The sequence below is a fragment of the Lynx rufus genome, unplaced genomic scaffold, assembly GCF_022079265.1.
Source record: "Lynx rufus isolate CCGP_SWC_20201006 ecotype Redwood Valley unplaced genomic scaffold, mLynRuf1.p SCAF_11, whole genome shotgun sequence".
Taxonomy (NCBI): domain Eukaryota; kingdom Metazoa; phylum Chordata; class Mammalia; order Carnivora; family Felidae; genus Lynx; species Lynx rufus.
The window spans coordinates 49,594,622-49,616,965 of record NW_025814825.1 but is presented as its reverse complement, the minus strand read 5'-3'; the positions used below and the strand labels follow the sequence as shown (position 1 = coordinate 49,616,965).

Sequence of the window (22,344 nt, the reverse complement as noted above, 5' to 3'; positions counted from 1 at the left end):
TATTTTTAAAAAACACATCAATAAGGCCACATATACTAAATATATTCCTTAGTCTGTCTTACCATAAATGTGGATGTGAAAGTTTTACAATACTGCATATTGAATTACAATGAATAGGACTTCTGGTTCCAAACAAGATGAAGTAAACCCCTCTGACTCCATTCCACCCTTGAATTATAATGTAAAACTCTGGATAAAATACATAAAGCAACTAGCAGAAGATTCTGAAAGGTACAAAAATGAAGGTACAGTGGCTAGGGACCCTGGATGAAGGATAACCTGGTAATACATTCTATGTTTTTTTGTTTTTGTTTCCTACATATCCTGGCAGTAGAAAAGCCAAAATTCAAAAACACCAATAGGCACCTACAAAAAAAAAAAAAAAAAAAAAAAAAGTCTAAGAAAAGTCCTCTCTCTCTAGTCAAAGGACTATGAGGAGAATGAAAAGACAAGCTACAGTCTGGGAGAAAATATATCTGGCATACATAAAGAACTCCTTTAAATAATAAAAAAGCAATCAATCCAATTAGAAAAGGGGTGAAAGACTTCTAGAGACACTCCCCAAAAAAACACATACAAAAATGTTCTACATCATTAGTCATTAGGGAAATGCAAATATAACTACATGCCTATTAGAAGAGCAAAAATAAAAAATATGAATGATACCAAGTGCTGGTGAAAATGTGGAGAAACTGGATCTATCACTTATTGCTGATGAGAATGTAAACTGACAGCCACTCTGGAAAACAATGTGGCAGTTTCTCATAAACATACATTATACAACCCAGCAACTGCACCTGTAGGTATTTACCCTAGAGAAATGAAAACTTACATTCACATAAAATACTGTATACAAACGTTCATAGCACCTTTATTTATAAATGCTCCAAAAGTGGAAACAACCCAAATGTTTTTCATCTGGTGAAATGATAAACTGTGGTACATCCATACAATGGAACACTGTTCAACAATAAAAAGGATCAAACTATCCATGCACACAAAAACTGGGATGGATCTCAAGAGCATTATGCTGAGTGAAACAGTATCAAAAGTTAGCATGTGTGATTCTGTAGGATTCTGTTCATGGACTATTTTTAAATGGCAAAAGTGTAACGATGGAGAACAAATCCAGTGGTTGCTATGGCTTAGGGCTGGGTGAAAGTAGAACTATAAAGGGGTAGCAAGAGGGAAATTCTTTGAAGTGATGAAACAGTTGTGTACTTTGACTGTTATGGTAGCAGTTATAAGAATTTGTACAAGTTTTCAAATTTCATAGGACTATCAGAGTGCCTGGGTGGCTCAATGGGTTAAGTATCCACCTCTTGTTTGATGTTGGTTCAGGTCATGATCTTAAGTACAGAGCCTGCTTGGGATTCTCTCCCCACCCCTCTCTGCCCCTTCCCTGCTTGTGCTCGCTTGCTCTCAAAATAAGTTTAAAAAAAATTTCACTGGACAATCAACGTCCACCCTCCAAAAAAAAAAGACTGCACGGAAAAACTGGTGAAATCTCAGACTGCAGTTTACTTAATAATATTGTACCAGTGTCAATTTACTGATTTTGGTAATTGTACTACAGTTGTATGTCATTATTGGTGGAAAATAAATGCAGAGTATTTATTTCTCTTCATTTCTCAGAGAAGGGGAACTCTGTACATTTTTATAAATTCTATCAATCTAAAATTATTTCAAAAGAAAAACGTAAACAAAATACAGTGGTCAATACAACTCTACCATATATAAATTATAAAAAAGCATAGAGGTTTTTTTTTTTTAATTGAACTTTTAAAAACCTCATTTTTGAAAAAAAGATGATGAAAATAATTTTTTTTTTCCAGGATAGAGGTGGGGGGGTAGAGAGAATCTTAAGCAGCCTCCACACTCAGCACAGAGCCCAATGTGGGACTCAATCCCACAACCCTGGGATCATGACATGAGCCAAAACCAAGAGACTGATGCTCAACCAACTGAGCCACCCAGGTGCCCCGAAAATTAAAAAAAAAAAAAAAAAAATTAAATAAATGAATAATAATTCAAATTGGCTGGGGAAAGATTTTTCTCAATCTTGTTCAATATCAGATAAAAAAATATACCCATTTACAGATATCATTCAATTTGGGAAGGCACATATTCCATCAACATTACCAGGAAAGAAAAGATTCTTTTAAGTACAAATACATTTAAATACACTTTAGTTAATATAATTATCATTCATAAAATAATGGTGGGTAAATCAGGAACATTCTAAGCATACATTTGTCTTCTAGATAAAGTTAAAAGATAACTAGAATATTACACATCAAAATACTCAGTAACTCCAGTCTTAGTTATTTTCATATCTAACAAAAACTGACCTTTTAGTTAAAAAAAAAAAAATTAAATGGGAATGGAATGAGGAAAAATATCTGCAGTGCTGTCGTGGATGCTACCATAAGCCTGAGGTATAGCCTGCCAATATCCAGCTAAGTAGTGTTGTGCAAATGTCACACCAGTACTCTTAGAATTTGAGGGTCAGATTAAAAGGACAGTTCCAGTAGTTTCTTTCCTTGAAAATAAACGATTTCATTATTTTGTAATTCATCTGATTAAAATTTAAACACAAGTAACATAACTGACATGTATCATAGAATTGAAGGTGAACATTACCCTGGAAAAATAAAAGGTAAATGAGTTATAACTATATTGGGCCCAAGAGGAAGGGAACTAGAGACTATTCTGGAGCACAATTCTGGCAATATGGTAAAGAAGCAATGCACAGAAATTTTATTTACTCAGGCATTTTATAAATAACATGTGTATAGAAGATGAATACTAGTAAGACATACATAAACAGTTTCTAACTGACAGTCCAAGGAAGACTTCAAGCAAAAGAAATATAATTACATCATGTAAGCATTTAACAAAGTATTTATTGCACTCCTCTGTGTGCTAGGCATCATGCTAAGTGATAAATAAAACAGACATGGTTCCTACCCTCAAAGTGCTTACAGTCAAGGAGAAAAAAGAAACAAAAAAGCATTCCATAAAGAGAAAATAAGATGTAATGGCTGAGATATGCAAGAACATTATGAGGCAGAGGAACTAAATGGAAGCTAAGGTTTTACTATCTGAGATCAGACTGTACTTAAGAACACAAGATTACGCAGGATTTTGTAGCTATAATGAGCACAGATTTTCTTCTAAACCACTCAGTGATTTTAAGAGAGTAACATGATCTGTTTTTAATCTCTCACAGTACTGTATAGAGAATGGATTTTGAGGCAAAGAGTAGAAGCAGGAGACCAATTAGAAGACCACTGCAGTAACAAGGTGGGACTTGATCTTATATTAAAATAATATGCAACAGATGGAAAGGGGGTACATTCAAGAAATGTTTAGTAAGAAAAATTAACAAACTTAGTAATATACTCTATATGGACAGAGAGGCTGAAGCAGGGAATCCTGGAACTAAGAGGTTTGAGACAAAAACAAATTTGGGAGTTATCAGCATATTGCTAGTTTATAAGACCATAAACACTGCCAAAAGCAGGGCGGTGGGGAAGGGAAGTTCAGGACTAGACTCAGGACATCTGTAACAAACACCATGACCCTAGACAACTACAAAATTTACAGATAAGGTAGAGAAGGTTCCTTCCTGGGGACAAAGGATGGGCTAGAGTGCTAGGAAGCAAAATCAAAACAATATGGTATCCTGATTATAACAAGTATTAACAAGGATATGGAAAAACTGGAACCCTAACTCTGCTACTGGGATTGCAAAAGTTTTCCCAATTTGGAAAACAGTTTGGTATTCTATGAACATGAATAAACTCTTCCAATGTCAAAGGAGACCTATGAAATAAACTATCATAGTATACTTATGATTATATTCTCTCAATGCACTTCAATACCTGCCATGTGAATATTATTCACATGGTCCATTATATCTAATGTTATTTATCTCAGTGTTACAGCAATACAGTTCACCTGCACAGCCACCACGATAAAAAATACTCATGTCTTTACGTTAAAAGGTACATAGTACATAAATCTAAAAATTAAAAGGTAAACAATGCACACACTTTCTTGGGAAAGGAATTATCAGTCATATTTATACCATCAATACCAAAACTAGAAAAACCTGTGAGATCATCTAGTACAACCCCATCATCCTAACAACCCCCACTCAGTCACCAAGCACCTATGAGTCAGGTACTATACTCTATTTGGGGCTAAAAAAACCCAATCAAACAAAAACCTATATTTTTGTCTTCAGTGATCTCACAAAGAGAGGGAAACAAGCAAGTTATAAAACTTTAGGAAAGATAATATGAGAGCACAAAGATGAAGGGGTGGGGGGGGGAGTACTGTGATGAGGCTACAGTTGAGTCCTCAAAGTTGAAGAGGGGTTCACAAATTCATTCTGTGGGGATGGGCAGATATTGTGTGCGCAGTTTGAAATGGCATGAGAAAATTATCCACACTGGGAACCATAAGCAGTTTTTCTACACTGGAGTTTAGGCCCCAAAATAAGGTTGGAAATCAAGACTGTCTAATCTTGAAAGGCTAAGTATTCAAACTTAGTAATTTGGACTTTATTCTGCAGCACTACAATTTTCAAACTCTACGCTCTAAACCCTAATATTCTAGAAGAATACTTTCAGGGGCTGTCAAGAGTAAATATGCAGAGCCAATAGAGGACTCATGAAAAGAAGAGGGCATGATCACAGACCTATTTTTAAAAATTTATCTGGTACTGTTCTGAATGATTTTGAAAGGTCAGGAGTTTAGAAGAAGACAGAAAAACTAGTTAGAGGGCCACTACAGAATCTAATGATTGAATCTCAAATGCTCCCAAATCAGTGCTAGATATGTTTTAGGAGAATCATTTAGGGAGCTTAGAAATCCTAAGCCCTAATCCAAGAATGCTATCAAAATAAATATCTGAGGTAGAAAACAGCAATCTGTATGCTGAAAGAGTTTTCAAGGTGATTCCAATGCAGGACCAAATCTGGAACCATGCGATGAAGCCATGCCAAACATAATGATAAATTCAACAACTTTTAATAAGAGTATTTTGAAATTTATAGGTTCATTGTCTCACTGTTTAGGGAAGTGTGGCTGGCATTACGGGCCAGGGTGTGGAGGTATGAAGAACCATCTCTGCACGCTGCACAACCTTTAAATTCTCATCAGGTATGCATACCTAGGTGAAACACTTATTTATAATTTTTAATGCTTAGAACCTAACTCCATTTTTTAAAGTAATCTCTATACCCAATGTGGGACTTGAATTCATGACCCCAAGATCAAAAGTTGCATGCTCTACCAATTGAGCCAGCCAGGCACCCCTAGAACCTAACCATTTTACATATAAACTCTAAATTTTTTCACTTTTCAGGAATGAAAACAATGTCTACAGTCTAGAAGGAAAGTTACTGTGTTTAGCTTAGAACTTCAAGAATTTCATTTTTTATTATTTCTGACCATCACACACCCATACAGATCTTCGCATTTGAGTCACCAAAACAACCCTCCCAAATAAGTTTCCAACTGTTAAATGTACAAGCTTTTGGTTCATTATTTTCTAGTATTGTGCCTGAGCATTTTCATATTGACAAACAAAAGGTGTATTTTCTTTTATTTCTCCCTTCAATTAATCAATTACACGGATTTTTTTTTAATTATGTAGGTTACCACCGTTTCAGTATAGTAAAGGAAGTATTACAAAATAATTTGTTATATAAATGGGACATTAGGTCTGAGGCACCTGAGAACCACTGATTTAAACTAAAACCAGAGGTAACAGCAGATGACGAGAATAACTCAAGAGACATTTTTGAGACAGAATGAATGAAACCAGTTGGAGATGAATGGGAGTAATCCTCCCCATTCCCCATGAATGGGAAGAGATCCAGAGTAATGTCAAACCGCTGGCTTAAATAACCAGATACATGTAGCGTGATTATCCAAGTTAGGGAACCAGAAAGGAAAACCTGTAAAATTGTGAACAAACTTCTACTGAGGATCCCGTGGAAACATCTACTCTACACCTGAAAACAGGATTTAGAATAAAACAGAAAGGTCTAGGCTAAAAATAAGCTTATGGCTTTGGTATCAATAGCATAATGGCACCTGAAGGTTTGAGAATAGAAAATCCACAGAGGGCATATAAAATGGGAAAATACTGGGGCGCCTGGGTGGCTCAGTCAGTTAAGTATCTGACTTCGGCTCAGGTCATGATCTCACAGTTCATGAGTTTGAGCCCCGCGTCGGGCTCTGTGCTGACAGCTCAGAGCCTGGAGCCTGCTTCAGATTCTATGTCTCCCTCTCTCTCTGGCTCTCACCTGCTCACACTCTGCCTCTCTCTCTCAAAAATAAATAAACATAAAAATTTTTTTTTCAAAAATGAGAAAATACTGGTACTCTTGGGAAGATAAACATTTAAGAACAGGTGGATGAAGAAAAGAAGGACGCAATGAGTATCTTGTTTTCTTAATCTCTGAATAAAGTTCCAAGCTCACCTAAAAAGGCAACCCAGATGTCTAATTTTGCAGGTCAACTAAAACCTTTTCTTTCAATTAACAAACAGGCTACAATTACATCTGACATCTCAGAAAAGTAAGCTACTTATAATATATTTTACTGATAATATGTATTCATTAAAAAGAATACTTTATTATTAAAAGATTTTTCTAGAGCCAAATCTTTTCTTCTATTTTTCCTAAACATAAAAGTCATCACAATAATGGTAATATAAGGCAATAAAAGCAAATAATCTAAACCTAACCAAAGAAGGGAAATTTAAGTCTTAAAAACTTCATTTTATACAAGATTAAAAATAATCTTTCACACAGGTAAGAAAATTTTTCAAACTGTAAGGAATCTTAAAGGTAATTTTTTATACCTTAATTTCAACATTCTTTAGGACAAGGAGTACCTTGTGAAACACAAAGATATAAAACCAGTAAAAGTGTCAAAGGCCCACAAGGCCGAGAGGCAGAGTTGCAAGTAGTTGTATCTGAAAAGACAGAGAGGTCTTAAAGAAATGGATTGTAAAACACTTGTTGTATCCAGATAAGTCACTTTAGGCAATTAGGCACATATGGACTGGACAGCAAATGAAGCTCTTACAGGTGACTCTACAAAACCCACAGTTTAGTACCTTACTAAGTATTGTGCTGCCTATATATTTAATGAGCATGTTTCCACCATTTATAACTCTGTCATATCCCTGAATTTTTAGGACAATAACCTTTAAGTTATCTGGAGGGTTGGGCCACATCTAAATATGGAGGCCTGTCAGTGTAAGATGTCAGAGCCCAAGTGGCGGTAACATCAGAGAAAATAAAATAGCAGTGAGTACCTCCAAAAATTCAATCCCCCACAAAATCAATGGGGAAACTGGCAAAAACATTTGGAATCAACTTTATCAGAACTCTCAAAATTAACCAAAAGTTTGCCCCAGGGTGCTTTTAGAAATGAAGGAAGGAAGGAAGGAAGGAAGGAAGGAAGGAAGGAAGGAAGGAAGGAAGGACGGACTCTCAGCAAGAACAAGTTTTGTGACATTTTAACTTGTCCTAGTCCCATTCCCTGCTCTCTAAATAGATGGCAGCCTTGAAAAATTATAGCCCGTATTCCCAGTGCAGCCTAGCTGCCATCAGAGGGAGCAAAACAAAGCTGGAGGTCACTGAAAGCTTCATTCTCCCCAAATTATTACTATTAGGCCTGTCTGGTAGCTCCCAGAAAGATACCACTTGCAATGCTATCTATATTTGACTTAATTCAGCTTGCCCAGTGCAAAAGACATTTTCCCCAAGAGAAATGTTGTTGAAAACATTTATAGGCAAGTGTTTCATACTCACAGCTGCTTGAGGTGGTGGCTAACGTGGGGCAAACACCAGACTAATCCAAAAGTTCTTAAAAACTAGGATTGAGATACCATGGGGACTTGGAAAACTTCCAACACATTCCAGGGAATCTAGAAGTACATGCTTAAGTTAGTGTGCACGTCCAAGGTTGTGTATAAGCTCAGGAAAAACCTGAGAAGGCCCCAAGCTCTTTTAACTGAGGGGCCCTGCACAAACAGGAAGTAAAGGCTAAGGCAGAGAGGTCAAATGCCTGGTTGAGTGCTGAAGGTACATCCCCAACAACAGAGTTCTTTGGTTCCAGGCATTTAAAGACATATCTGTTCAATCATTAGCTAACCACGAAGCTAAACAAGTAGAGACTTCAGTTGCCACACACAAATGATTTAGTTCAGAAAAGTCACTAAACCAACGACCACCACAACAAGCAGCAACAAAAATAGACCCTGGGGAAAAGACAAAATCTCCATAGTTGCCATGTTTTGTTATTTAAACCTCTGTATTTAAACAGTTCATATAATTTAAATGTTCATTTATTATTTAAAATATCCAAATGTAATTTTTCAACAAAATGTCTCACGTAATACAGAATATGAATAAAAAGATGAAAATTATTTGGGGGGAAAAATCAAACATAATCTGATATTGAAAGTACAATAACCGAAATGACAAAGTCACTATAAAGGTTCAACAACGGGTATAAGAAGGCAGAAGAAACAGTGAACGTCAAGATAGATCAATTGAATTATCCAGCCAGAAAGAGGAAAAAAAAAATAAAAATGAACAGAGCATCAGAAATCTGTCCAACACCATCAAGTGAGCCAACACATTTTTACTGAGAGATGGAGAAAGAGACAAGAGAAAGTCATAGAAATATTAGAAGAAATAATGGCTAAAAGTTCCTTTCCAATTTTGAAGAAACACATTAATCCATACCTCCAAGAAGCTTAAAAATTCCAAGTATGATAAATTCAAAGAAATCTACACATAGGCACCATTACCAAACTGCTAAATGACAAAATGACAAAGAAAATCTTGAAAGCAGCAAGAGAAATAACTCATTATGTGTAACAGATAATAAGATTAACAGATTTCTCATCAAAAAATATGGAGGTCAGAAGGTAGTTCTGAAAGAAATAAAAAACAACCATCAATCAAGAGTTCTTTATCTAGCATTATTCTTTAATGAAGATGAACTTAAAACATTTCCAGATAATCAAAACTGAGAGCATTAGTTGCTGCCCTGTCCTACAAGAAATACTAAAGTAACTCCTTCAGGCTGAAATGAAAAAACACTAGACAGTAGTTCAAATACAAATGAAGAACTAAAGGTCACCAGTAAAATTAACTACAAAAATAAATATAAAGAACCACATAAATGTATTTCTTGATGTAGCTTTTTTCTCCTATCCAATTTAAGACAAAATTTAAGACAAGATGAATGGAAACGTTGAGTCACTACATTATATACCTGAAATGAATACTACCTTTTACATTAACTAACTGGAATTTAAATAAAAACTAAATAAACACATGTGGCTCTACTTCTGGCTCCACCAAAAAAACAAAAACAAAAACAAAACCTCATACACAATACTTGTACATCTGTGTTGATGGGCACACAATGTGTATAAAGATATAACATTTATGATAATAAACAACAAAAAGGAGGAGGGAGTGGAGGTATATAGACACAAAGTTTTGGTACACTATTGAAATTAACTTGATATTAATCAGAACTAGATTCTTATGATTTAAGGCATTAATTTTGTAGGACGACCACTAAGAATCACAAAGAAATTAAAACAGTACTCTAGAAAATATCTAGTTAACACAAAAGAAGTCAGTAATGAAGAAATAGAGAAAAAAGATGAGACACAAAAAACAAACAGTGAAGTGGCAAATGTAAATTATACCTTACCAATAATTACATTAATTGTGAATGGAATAAACTCTCAAATTGAAAGGCAGAAGTTGGTAGAATAGATGGAAAAAAAAGTGATCTAACTATATGCTGTCTATAAGACACTATAGACTAAAAAACATAAATTAACAGTAAAAGGACAAAAATGGTATACCATGCCAACAGTAACCAAAAAGGAGTTGAAGCAGCTACACTATTATCAGACAAAATAGACTTTAAGACAAAAATTACTACTAGAGGGATGCCTGGGTGGCTCAATTACTTGAGCATTCAACTTCAGCTCAGGTCATGATCTCATAGTTCGTGGGTTCAAGCCCCATGTCGAGCTCACTGTTGTCAGTGAGGAGACCGCTTCAGGTCCCCTATATCCCTGTCTGCCCCTCACCCATGCTCACTTGCTCTCTCTCTCTCTCTCTCTCTCTCAAAAATAAACATTTTTAAAAAACTACTAAAGACAAAGAACATTTTATAACCAAAAAAAGGGTAAACCCATGAAAAAATGTAACAATTATAAACATATATGCACCTAATAGAGCACCAAAATACATTAACTGACAGAACTGAAGAAACAGATGATTTAACAATAATAATGACTTCAATACTCTTTCAATAATAGAACTAGACAGGATCTAAGCAAGAAAACAGAAGCCTTGAACACCACTATAAGCCAACTAGTCCTAAGAGAAATTTATCAACATTCCACCCAACAACAGCAAAATATAGACTGTTCAAGTGAACATGAAATATCCTCCAGGACAAATCACATTATTAAAGTCTCAATAAATAAAAAGGAAGGTACACTGTCCAAGTACAACTGAATAAAATAAAAAATCAACAGAAACATTTGAAACATTTACATATATGTAGAAATTAAAAATCACCCTCCTAAATTATCTATGGGTCAGAGCAAAAAAACACAAGGGAAATTAGAAGCCCAAGCAGATGAGAAGAAGTATCACAAGAGAGGGGATCCAATTCCCTGGCAAAGGAAGTCAGAGACTGAGCAGGCCAAGGGGAATGTGTATCTGGGGCTTAGACTGGGTATCTGACAAAGATTTTCTCGAAAATCAAGTCTGTCACTGCACAGAAAACCGAGTATATTTGTACCCAATGATAAAATTACACCTTAAAACAAAAATCAGAACTCTGAAAATATGTATCCTTTACCACGAATTTGAAAAGCTACTCAATTTCTCAATTTAAAGACTTTTCTTTAAAAAAACAGTGACCTTATTAACAAATGTGGATTTTTTAAAATACTCGAGAATAAAAGGTATCAACATTTAGAAAATCTGTATAACTCAATAAACCAGTATCTTCCAGTTAATTACTTAATGTATAATTACTTAAAATCATGCATGATTACTTAATGTATGATTATTTAAAATCATTTATGATTACTTAATGTATGATTACTTAAAAACCACACATGGATAAAAGATCCATTGAAACTACAAGACAGATCAATGAATTTTATTTTAACAGAATGAAAAGTTCATTAGATGAACTCAGACATTCATAGGATAAGTGAAAAAGGGAGAAAGAGCCTCACACTAAATCTCACTGATAAAAACTTAATTCAATAATTAGAAAGTAAATTAAATAAGTTAATTCAAAATCATGGATAGTAAAATATAAACCTAATAACTTTGAGAGGTAAACAAATGAGAAAATCTTTGGGGCCTAGATTTGACAGGTGTAAGTCATAAAAAGCACAATTTATACAAGAAAAAACTCATAAATCACACTTCATTAAAATTTAAAAATTTCACACCGCAAAAGACCCTGTTAGTAGGATGTAAAGATAAACTATGGGAGAAAATATTTGCAAACCACACAGTCGAATTTATTGACTTAATCCAAACACATAAAGAACTCTCAAAACAACATTAAAAAAAACAACCCAATTAAAAAATGAGCAAAGATACATAACAAACCTTTGGCCAAAGAGGAAATACAGATGGTAAAATGGCAAAAATAAAATATTCAACATCATTGGTCATTAGGCAAATGCAAATTAAAACCAATATCACTACACACCTATCAGAGTACCTTAAAATGTGGTAATACCAAATGCTAACAAGGATGCAGAGAAACCAGGTATGTGAAGAAACAGTTTAGTAGTTACTTATAAAATTAACTGTACACTTACCATATATGACCCAGAAATTTCACTCTGGCATTTACCCCAGAAACATATTTATGTTCACACATACATGCAAAAAACTGCACACCAAATGTCAATAATACTTGAATTTTTTTAATGTTCATTTTTATTTATTTAGAGAGAGACAGAGAACATGAGCAGGAGAGGGGCAGAGAGAGGGGGAGAAAAGAATCCCAATTAGGCTCCGCGCTGTCTGCGCAAGAGCCCAAAGCAAGGCTCAATCCCACAAATTGTAAGATCATGACCTGAGCCAAAATCAAGAGTGGGATGCTTAACCAGCTGAGTCACTCAGGCGCCCCATAATATTTATTTGTAATGGCCAAAAAAAAAAAAAAAAAAAAAAAAAAAGAATCAAGCCAAATCTCCTTCAGTGGGTGAATGGTTAAACAAACTCTGATATATTCAACACAATGTAATAACACTGCTCAGCAACAAAAAGGAATGAACTACTGATACATTCAATAACCTGAATGGATCTCAAGGGTATTATGCTTAATGAAGAAGTCAATCTCAAAAGGTTACAAACTTTGTAATTCCATGTATACAAGATTTTTCAAATGAAAAACTATACAAATAGAGAACAGAACAGTAATTGTCAGGATAGGACAAGGTGGAGAGGGAGTTCCTTTGTGATAATGAAACCAGTCTATATCTTGACTGTGCTTGTAGGACTCTATACATGGGATTTAAAAGCACAGAATTATGGACACACCCAAATGAATACCTAAAAAAAATGGCAAAAAAATGAGTAAGGTCTGTCGTCTAGTAAAAAATAATATATCAATGTCAACTTCCTATTTTGACAATGCACTACAATTATATAAAATGCCAACAATGGGGGAAGCTGAGTGAAGTACTATTTTTGCAACTTCCTATGAGTTTACCACTTCTAAATAAAAAGGGGGGAAACTTCAATGATAATAGTTTTAAAATCTACATTGCATTAAACTTTAAGAAATTACTGCCATTTCGGTCATAAGAGGAAAGTATATAGCAATCCAAGCCTATTTACAGAAGGAAGAAAGGTCTCAGATACACAATAACCTCACCCCTTAAAGAGCTGGGGGGAAAAAAACAGCATATAAAACCCAAAACCAGCAGAAGACAGGAAATCATAAATATTAGAGCAAAAATCAATGCCATCAAAACCAATAAAAAAAAATAGATCAATGAAACTGGAAGCTGGTACTCTGAAAGAATTAACAAAATGGATAAATTGATGGGGGGTGGGAGGGAGGAGAGGGTGGATGATGGGTATTGAAGAGGGCATCTTTTGGGATGAGCACTGGGTGTTGTATGGAAACCAATTTGACAATAAATTTCATATATTAAAAAAAAAAATGGATGAACCACTAATCAGTTTGATCAAAAACAAAAAGGACCCAAGAATGAAAGAGGAGAGATCACAACCAACACAGCAGAAATAATAATAAGAGAATATTATGAACAATTACATGCCAATAAAATGGGCAATCTGGAAGAAATGGACAAATTCCTAGAAACAATAAACTACCAAAAGTGAAACAGGAAGAAATAGAAAATTTGAACAGACCCATAACCAGTAAATAAACCGAATTACTAATCAAAAATCTCCCAAAACACAAGAGTCCAGGGCCAGATGGCTTTCCAGGGGAATTCTACCAAACATTTAAGGAAGAGTTAACACCTATTCTCTTAAAGCTGTTCCAAAAAATAGAAATGGAAGGAAAACTTCCAAACTCTTTCTATGAAGCCAGCATTACCTTGATTCCAAAACCAGACAAAGACCCCACTAAAAAGCAGAATTATAGACCAATTTCCCTGATGAACATGGATGCAAAAACCCTCAACAAGATATTAGCCAACCGGATCCAACAATACATTAGAAGAATTATTCACCATGACCAAGTAGGATTTATACCTGGGATGCAGGCCTGGTTAAATCAATGTGATTCATCACATCAGTAAAAGAAAGGACAAGAACCACATGATCCTCTCCATAGATGCAGAAAAAGCATTTGACAAAATACAGCATCCTTTCTTGATAAAAACCCTCAAGAAAGTATGGATAAAAGGATCATACCTCGAGATCATAAAAGCCATATATGAAAGACCCAACACTAATATCATCCTCGATGGTGAAAAACTGAGAGCTTTCCCCCTAAGGTCAGGAACAAGACAGAGATGTCCACTCTTGCCACTGTTATTCTACACAGTATTGGAAGTCTTAGCCTCAGCAATCAGACAACACAAGGAAATAAAAGGCATCCAAAATGGCCAGGAGGAGGTCAAACTTGCACTCTTCGCAGATGACAGGATACTCTCTACATGGAAAACCCAAAAGATTCCACAGAAGCACTGCTAGAACTGATCCATGAATCAGCAAAGTTGCAGGATATAAAATCAATGCACAGAAATCGGTTGTGTTCCTATACACCAACAATGAAGCAACAGAAAGAGAAATCAAGGAATCGATCCCATTTACAATTGCACCAAAAACCACAAAATACCTAGAAATAAATCTAATGAAAGAGGTGAAAAATCTATACACTGTAAACTAGAGAAAGCTTATGAAAGAAATTGAAGACGTCACACACACAAAAAAGTGGAAAAATATTCCAGGCTCATGGATTGGAAGAGCAAACTTTGTTAAAATGTCAAATACTACCCAAAGCAGTCTACGAATTCAATGCAATCCCTATCAAAATAACACCAGCATTGTTCACAGAGCTGGAACAAACTATCTTAAAATTTGCATGGAACCAGAAAAGACCCCAAACAGCCAAAGCAACCTTGAAAAAGAAAACCAAAGCAGGAGGCATCACAATCCCAGACTTCAAGCTGTATTACAAAGCTGTAATCAACAAGACAGTATAGGACCGGCACAAAAGCTGACACTCAGATCAATGCAACAGAATAGAGAACCCAGAAATCGACCCACAAATGTAGGGCCAAGTAATCTTTGACAAAGCAGGAAAGAATATCCAATGCAAAAAAAGACAGTCTCTTCAGCAAATGGTGCTGGGAAAACTGGACAGCGACATGCAGAATGAACCTGGACCACTTTCTTGCACCATACACAAAAAATAAACTCAAAATGGATGAAAGACCTCAATGTAAGACAGGAAACCATCAAAATCCTCGAGAAGAAAGCAGGCAAAAACCTCTTTGATCTTGGCCACAGCAACTTCTTAGTCAACACGTCTCCGGAGGCAAGGGAAACAAAAGCAGAAATGAACTACTGGGACCCCATCAAAACAAAAAGCTTCTGCACAGCGAAGGAAACAATCAGCAAAAGTAAAAGGCAACCGACGGAATGGGAGAAGATATTTGCAAATGACATATCAGATAAAGGGTTAGTATCCAAAATCTATAAAGAACTTCTCAAACTCAACACCCAAAAAACAAATAATCCAGTGAAAAAATGGGCAAAAGACATGAATAGACACTTTTCCAGCGAAGACATCCAGATGGCTAACAGACACATGAAAAGATCCCCAACATCACTCATCATCAGGGAAATACAAATCAAAACCACAATGAGATACCACCTCAAACCAGTCAGAATGGCTACCATTAACAACTCAGGAACAGATGTTGGCGAGGATGCGGAGAAAGAGGAACCCCTTTTGCATTGCTGGTAGGAATGCAAACTGGTACAGCCACTTTGGAAAACAGTATGGAGCTTCCTCAAAACATTAAAAATAGAACTACCCTATGACCCAGCAATTACGCTACTAGGTATTATCCAAAGGATACAGATGTGCTGTTTCGAAGGGGCACATGCACCCCAATGTTTATAGCAGCACTATCAATAATAGGTAAAGTATGGAAAGAGCCCGTGTCCCATTTACTGATGAATAAAGATGTGTTGTGTGTATGTGCGCGCACACGCATGCACACACAGTGTAATACTACTCGGCAATCAAAAAGAATGAAATCTTGCCATTTGCAACAATGTGGATGGATCTACAGTGTATTATGCTAAGCGAAATTAGTCAGAGAAAGACAAATATATGACTTCACTCAGATGTGGAATTTAAGATACAAAACAGATGAACATAAGAGAAGGGAAGCAAAAATAATATAAACACAGAAAGAGGGACAAAACATAAGAGACTCTTAAATACAGAGAACAAACAGAGGTTTGCTGGAGGGATTGTGGGTGGGGGGATGGGCTAAATGGGCAAGGGACATTAAGGAGGACACTTGTTGGGATGAGCACTGGGTATTATATGTGGGGGATCAATCAATGGATTCTACTCCTGGAATCATTACTGCACTATATGGAACTAACTTGGATATAAATTTAAGAAGGTAAAAAATTAAAGAAGTATAAAAAATAAAAATAAAAGTAAATGGATTCTGAGTCCTACCTTTGGCTATATGAAAGATCTAGAAAATTATCTTTACTAGTCATCAGAAGAACATGCATTTAAAAATACAATAAGAGGGGCACCTGGATGGCTCAGTCGGTTAAGAGTCTGACTTCGGCCCAGGTCATGATCTCACAGCTCGTGAGTTCGAGCCCCGTGTCAGGCTCTGGTACTGACAGCTTGGAGCCTGGAGCCTGCTTCAGATTCTGTGTCTCCCTCTCTCTCTCTCTGCCCCTCCCCAGCTCATGCTCGCACTGTCTCTGTCAAAAATAAATAAACTTAAAAAAAATTAAAAATAAAATAAAAAACTTATCTTAAAAAATACAGTAAGAAATAATATATCAAATTGAGGAAAATATAAAACATTGCAGTAAGGATACAGAGAAATGAACACCTAATGGATGGCTGGTGGGCATATGATTCAAGTAAAGCTTTTCAGAAAGTATGGCTTCTTAACATAAGTTTGGGGGGGGGGTCCTTGTTAGAAGAAAGTTTGTAATTTATGTGAGAGTTACACATCTGTTTAAGAACAAAGAAGATTTAAAATATATATATATATATATATATATATATATATATATATATATATATATATATATCTCCATCCCACACTGTTCATTTAAGTGCTTATCCCTCTATCTGGAAAAGACATGGGAATTGGGAGTGATGTAGGGGTGGGGGGGGTGGGTAGGAAAGAAGGGAATAGAAGGGAATAAGGTATGTCTTGAAGCCCTCAGCTAAATTCTTTCCCAAAAGGCAGATTTCCATTCCCTGTTTTTACCTGTTTGGTCCTAATGGTATAAGATTTGTTACCTCAGCTCAGATAGGTTGAGAGTTTATAACTGCTATCACGTAATCACATTCGATTTCCAAAATAACTGTGAAGTAAGCACCCAAAGTATTCTTCCCATTAACAGAGGAGTCAACCAAGATTTATGGAAGTTAAATTATTTGCCACACTCTGGTGTGAATCTGACAATAACATCATGAGCAACAAGAGATAATATTTACTGAGTACTTACTACATACCAGGCACTGTACTAGGTGCTTTTAGCTGTTTTCTCACTCAGTCCTTGCAACAATTCTGAGGCAGATTAATCCCCACTTACAGAAAAAGAAATGAGGCTCAAGAACAATCAAATTACTTTATTAAAGATCACACAGATCATAAAGCAAAGTCATAAGACTAACAAAGTTCTGATTCCAAAACCCATGTCTTAACCCATGTCTATACCATTTCAGAATACATTAAATAGGTATAAATAATGATGTAAATAAACATGAACCAAGGAACATTTTTGACAGAACAAGACTTGAAAAGATAGGACTGCTTTCTATAGTCTGAGGAAATGTTGACTAAAAAGAGCCAACAAAATACAGAAAATCTAAATATCTTAAAAAAATTATTTCTCCCCTCATCTACCACCTAATTTTATAGACCACACTAGTACTTTACTGACTTTTAAAAGAGAAATTTCTCCCCATAATATATTATATGTCTTAATGCATAATTCACATTACCTTGAATTGAGTTCATTTTCTACTGAGTGGTATCTTCCTGAAAAGTATGACAAAAAGAATATATTTTATAATTTAAACTCAGTATGTTAAATTCTACAGTCATTTAGGTCCAGTTTTCCATTAATAGAACATATAAATAAATGTTTCCATAACTGACCACTAGGAAGTGATTATGCAGATCAATTTAGAAAAGAACCTGACTCATGCATCCTTGACCTAGGCACCAATTATTAAAAACTAGCACTAATTAGTCCTTAGTAATAATACTAACAGTACATGCTTACTTTAAAACTTGTTTCAAGTCAGACAGTAAAGCATACTAGCTAATGCTAAAGGCTCTTCAGCCAGACTCTTGGGAGTTCCACAACTTCCAATTCCCCAACTTACTAGCATGTTAAGGTTTCTGTGCCTCAGTTTCCTTCTCTGTATGAAGGGGATAATAATACTACCTGCCTCTCAAGGCTGTGATGAAGATTAATAATGAATATCCAAACACTTGATAGAACAGGGCCTACAACATATAAAACACTGTGGAAGTTTTAGATTCATTATAGTTAAGTGAGGAAAACTCAGCTTTAAAAAAACATCATGTTACCATTTATGAAAAAAATATATACATATATATGTATAAAATATCTGTGGAAGAACACACAAAACTGGTAGTGGTTTCCCAGGAAAGGAAAATACGCAGAGAGGCTGCAGAGTGAGAGCAAGATTTGCTTTACACTTCTGTATCTTTTAGATTTTGTACCATAAGCATGTATTGGTTAGCTAAAAATTACTACTCAAATTTAAAAACCTTAAAGAATTGGGGCGCCTGGGTGGCTCACTCAGTTAAGCATCTGACTTCGGCTCAGGTCATGATCTTGCAGTTTGTGAGTTCGGGCCCCGCGTCAGGCTCTGTGCTGAAAGCTCAGAGCCTGGAGCCCACTTTGAATTCTGTGTCTCCCTCTCTCTCTGCCCCTCCCCCACTCACATGCGGGCGCGTGCTCTCTCTCTTTCTCTCTCTCTTAAAAATCAACATAAAAAAAAAAAACCTTAAAGAATTTAAGTTGACTGAACACAGTGCTACTTTTCTGGTTAGTTCTTTGACTTCCATGCTTAAGGTATATTTACTCAGATCACAGGTCACAAGTAACACTCTCAGAGACAAATGTATTTTCTCCACCAAAGCATCTACAGGAGTTCAGATATTTAATGTTACCACATAAAATACAAAAGAAGGCTCCTGGGTGGCTCGGTGGGTTGAACTTCGAACTCTCAGGTCATGATCCCAGGCTCATAGGATTGAGCCCCACCTACATCGGGCTGCACACAGAGCGTAGACCCTGCTTAAGATTCTCTTTCTCCAGGGACCCCCACCCCCTCTCCTGCTCGTGTTCTCAAAAAAAAAAAAAAAATTAAAATTAGGGATGCCTGGGTGGCTCAGTCAGTTAAGTGTCCAACTCTTGATTTCGGCTCGGATCTCATGGTTTGTGAGTTTGAGCCTCACATCACTCTCTCTCAAAAATACACATTAAAAAAAGATTAAAATAATCAAAAAATAAAAAGAAACTTATCTTTGGAGACAACACTTCAAAGACATATACAAAAAAATGTTCACAAAATGTGCATATAGCAAAACATTGGAAACACAGGCATCAGTAGTCTCCATAAATTAGTGCCACACAATGGAATATAATATAGATACCTGAAATGATAGCATATGCATAATACAAATTTATGTATGAAATTATAATTTTTTGCATTAGGCAGTAAGTTATGGACTCTTTCCACACAAGAATACAAATATACTTCATTTCTTTTCATTGCTATGACTTGTGGTATAACTATAATATAATCATTCTCCTATCGACTGACATTTAGGTTGTTTCTATTTGCCTTTTTTCATTTACTTTTTTTTTCATTAAAAAAATATATATGGGGTCCCTGCGTGGCTTGGTTGATTAAGCGTCCAACTTTGGCTCAGGTCATGATCTCACGGTTTGTAAGTTAGAACCCAGCATTGGGTTCTCTGCTGTCAGTGCAGAGCCTGCTTTGAATCCCGTCTCCCTCTCTCTCTGCCCCTCCCCTGCTCACGCTATCTCAAAGATATAATAAACATCAAAATATATATAAATATATATATTTGGGGGGGGCAGTAAACAGTGCTTTTTGAGCATAAATAGTCACAAACAAGACCTACTATTTCTGCAAGGCAGATTCCTGAAAGCAGAACTGTTTGGTCAAAACTAATACGCATTTTATTTTTTATTTTTTTAACATATGAAATTTATTGTTAAATTGGTTTCCATACAACACCCAGTGCTCATCTCAAAAGATGCCCTCTTCAATACCCATCACCTACTCTCCCCCTCCCTCCCACCCCCCCATCAACCCTCAGTTTGTTCTCAATTTTTAAGTGTCTCTTATGCTTTGGCTCTCTCCCACTCTAACCTCTTTTTTTTTTTTCCTTCCCCTCCCCCATGAGTTTCTGTTAAGTTTCTCAGGATCCACATAAGAGTGAAAACATATGGTATCTGTCTTTCTCTGTATGGCTTATTTCACATAGTATCACACTCTCCAGTTCCATCCACGTTGCTACAAAGGGCCATATTTCGTTCTTTCTCATTGCCACGTAGTATTCCATTGTGTATATGAACCACAATTTCTTTATCCATTCATCAGTTGATGGACATTTAGGCTCTTTCCACAATTTGGCTATTGTTGAGAGTGCTGCTATAAACATTGGGGTACAAGTGCCCCTATGCATCAGTACTCCTGTATCCCTTGGATAAATTCCTAGCAGTGCTACTGCTGGGTCATAGGGTAGGTCTATTTTTAATTTTTTGAGGAACCTGCACACTGTTTTCCAGAGTGGCTGCACCAGTTTGCATTCCCACCAACAGTGCAAGAGTGTTCCCGTTTCTCCACATCCTCTCCAGCATCTATAGTCTCCTGATTTGTTCATTTTGGCCACTCTGACTGGCGTGAGGTGATATCTGAGTGTGGTTTTGATTTGTATTTCCCCGATGAGGAACGATGTTGAGCATCTTTTCATGTGCCTGTTGGCCATCTGGATGCCTTCTTTAGAGAAGTGTCTATTCATGTTTTCTGCCCATTTCTTCATTGGATTATTTGTTTTTTGGGTGTGGAGTTTGGTAAGCTCTTTATAGATTTTGGATACTAGCCCTTTGTCCAATGTCATTTGCAAATATCTTTTCCCATTCCGTTGGTTGCCTTTTAGTTTTGTTGATTGTTTCCTTTGCAGTGCAGAAGATTTTTATCTTCATGAGGTCCCAATAGTTCATTTTTGCTTTTAATTCCCTTGCCTTTGGGGATGTGTCAAGTAAGAAACTGCTGCGGATGAGGTCAGAGAGATCTTTTCCTGCTTTCTCCTCTAGGGTTTTGATGGTTTCCTGTCTCACATTCAGGTCCTTTATCCATTCTGAGTTTATTTTTGTGAATGGTGTAAGAAAGTGGTCTTGTTTCATTCTTCTGCATGTTGCTGTCCAGTTCTCCCAGCACCATTTGTTAAAGAGACTGTCTTTTTTCCATTGGATATTCTTTCCTGCTTTGTCAAAGATTAGTTGGCCATACTTTTGTGGGTTTAGTTCTGGGGTTTCTATTCTATTCCATTGTTCTATGTGTCTGTTTTTTGTGCCAATACCATGCTGTCTTGATGATTACAGCTTTGTAGTAGAGGCTAAAGTCTGGGATTGTGATGCCTCCTGCTTTGGTCTTCTTCTTCAAAATTACTTTGGCTATTCAGGGCTTTTTGTGGTTCCATATGAATTTTAGGATTGCTTGTTCTAGCTTCGAGAAGAATGCTGGTGCAATTTTGATTGGGATTGCATTGAATGTGTAGATAGCTTTGGGTAGTATTGATATTTTAACAATATTTATTCTTCCAACCCACGAGCACGGAATGTTTTTCCATTTCTTTGTATCTTCTTCAATTTCCTTCATAAGCTTTCTATAATTTTCAGCATACAGATCTTTTACATCTTTGGTTAGATTTATTCCTAGGTAGTTTATGCTTCTTGGTGCAATTGTGAATGGGATCAAGTTTCTTTATTTGTCTTTCTGTTGCTTCATTATTATTGTATAAGAATGCAACTGATTAAAAAAAAACAAACAAAAAAAGAATGCAATTGATTTCTGTACGTTGATTTTGTATCCTGCAACTTTGCTGAATTCATGTATCAGTTCTAGCAGACTTTTGGTGGAGTCTATCAGATTTTCCATGTATATCATGTCATCCGCAAAAAGTGAAAGCCTGACTTCATCTTTGCCAATTTTGATGCCTTTGATTTCCTTTTGTTGTCTGATTGCTGATGCTAGCACTTCCAACACTATGTTAAACAACAGCGGTGAGAGTGGACATCTCTGTCGTGTTCCTGATCTCAGGGGGAAAGCTCTCAGTTTTTCCCCATTGGGGATGATATTAGCTGTGGGCTTTTCATAAATGGCTTTTATGATGTTTAAGTATGTTCCTTCTACCCCGACTTTCTCGAGGGTTTTTATTAAGAAAGGATGCTGAATTTTGTCAAA

At 36.0% G+C, this 22,344-nt stretch overlaps 1 protein-coding gene across 3 annotated transcripts in view; it reads right to left on the bottom strand.

Annotated features, from left to right (window-relative positions):
- SHOC2 (SHOC2 leucine rich repeat scaffold protein) overlaps positions 1-22,344 on the bottom strand; it is a 105,680-nt gene that overhangs the window by 65,104 nt on the left and 18,232 nt on the right. Inside the window, exon 1 of one of the 3 annotated variants that reach the window (XM_047073433.1) lies at positions 17,812-17,843. The exons of the other annotated variants lie outside the window; for them this stretch is intronic. The gene's annotated coding sequence lies outside the window, so the exon portion shown is untranslated. Of the gene's footprint in view, positions 1-17,811; positions 17,844-22,344 lie in introns of those variants that run through there. 3 annotated transcript variants of the gene reach the window in all.